Raw genomic sequence first — 1781 nt, 5'->3', positions numbered from 1 at the left:
TAGTAGTGATTTCGAGGGTATGATCATCTTGCCTGCACAGTTGTCAGAGTTGACTGGATCCTCACAAGCAAACTCAACGGGCTCCTCGGTAGCAAACTCGTCTCCCGGCTCTACCCAACAAGACAAACAAGCAACAAGGATACAATCAACCACGGGCAAGACCAAGCAATATGATGAAATGACGATATGCTATGCGGGATGCGATGCGGGATGCAAAATGCAAGATATGACAGGAAATGCATGAACCTGGCATCAACTTGGAAAACCAAGTGTGCCACTGGATAGAGGGGATGAAATCGCTTGAAAACGATATAAAGATCATAGGAATCGGAGCTACGGTTTAGAAATGGCAAGCGTTTTAAGATATGACACCGGTCTGCGATTTACAGCAAGTAGGCATCTAAATGCAACGAAATGAACATGCTACAACCACCAAACATGAAAACAAAATATATGGCAGTGATGTACACAAGATGGTTGACAAAACACTAGCACTGAGCCATAGGCAAATTCATCCATTAAGAGGTTCAAACAAGCATGGCTAAAACGCAAATGCAAAACAGATTTCAGACTTAGTGAAATTAACACTAGTCTGAAATTTCAGATCACGATGCTCTCTTCGGAGCAGCAAAACAACATGACAGAAAACCTGAACATGACAAGTAAGAACATGGCATGGAGCTTCTCAACAAGCTTAATAAAACACCCAAAGTGACCTGGGGCCAAAAGGGTTCACAAAATACTCTACCGAGCTCACGAACATCGCTCGAACACAATCAGTTTTCAGACTTGGTGAAAACTGAGACATGCTGAAATTTAACTCACGAAGGCATGTAAACGAGCTCGATGCACTCACTACGGTGCAAGTCATGGCAAGGAAAGCATATAACCAGCAAGAAGGCACAAAGTGCTAGCTACACATTGCAAGAACGAAGGCATAGCGTGCATGGAACACTAACGGTAGCATCGGCGAAATCGCAAACAAGTTGACGATCTGCCCAGATTAACAACGAAGCAAAAGTTGAGCTCGATTGAGTCAACCTAGAGCGCTCCACAAATGCCAACCAAGACATGGATGGATAGAGCATAACTTAAATATCAAAACTCCCTTACTGATAATCCTCAAAAGAGGCACGGATCACTAGGAAACAAGCTGGACATATAGCATCATGAACTAAAAAATCCCAGACTTAGTGAAAATCACTAAGTCCCTGAAATCTGTAAACTCAGGTACCTCTCTTCGCAAGCTTGCACAAGACAACACACACATCCTAAAAATGCATGGGTGGCACCTCTGGAAAGAAGACAAAATGTTTCACAATACATCCCAAAGGGGCACAGGCATATCATGCACGGATTAAATATAGCAAAAATGACAAAAGTGCATGATGAACTAACGGATCTGCAATTTAACTCACGAAGCCTCCTTCTAACAGCATTTTGGGTATCAAGATGACCTCAAATGCAAATGATGCAATGGAATGGAATGATGTACATGTCGAGGCGAAGATTTTGATATATCATATGCCCAAAACGGAGCTACGGTTGCGGAGATACAAGCAGTCAAAGATAGCACGAAAATTAGGGTTTCGGGGGAGAGAGGTCAACCGAAAAATCCCAGATCCAGATCTGGATCGGGCACGGACTCCGAGGCGGCGGCGGTACTGTTCACCGGCGACGACGGGGAAGGAGGCAGCGGCCGGCGACGAGGGGACCGGAGGGCGGCGGCGAGGTTGCCGGGGCGGCGCCGGCGTGGAGGCGGGCGGCGCGCCCCCGGGGAC

The sequence above is a fragment of the Triticum dicoccoides genome, chromosome 6B (genome assembly GCF_002162155.2).
Source record: "Triticum dicoccoides isolate Atlit2015 ecotype Zavitan chromosome 6B, WEW_v2.0, whole genome shotgun sequence".
Classification (NCBI taxonomy): Eukaryota; Viridiplantae; Streptophyta; class Magnoliopsida; order Poales; family Poaceae; genus Triticum; species Triticum dicoccoides.
The sequence above is the reverse complement of the archived record's forward strand: the minus strand, read 5'-3'. Positions refer to the sequence as shown.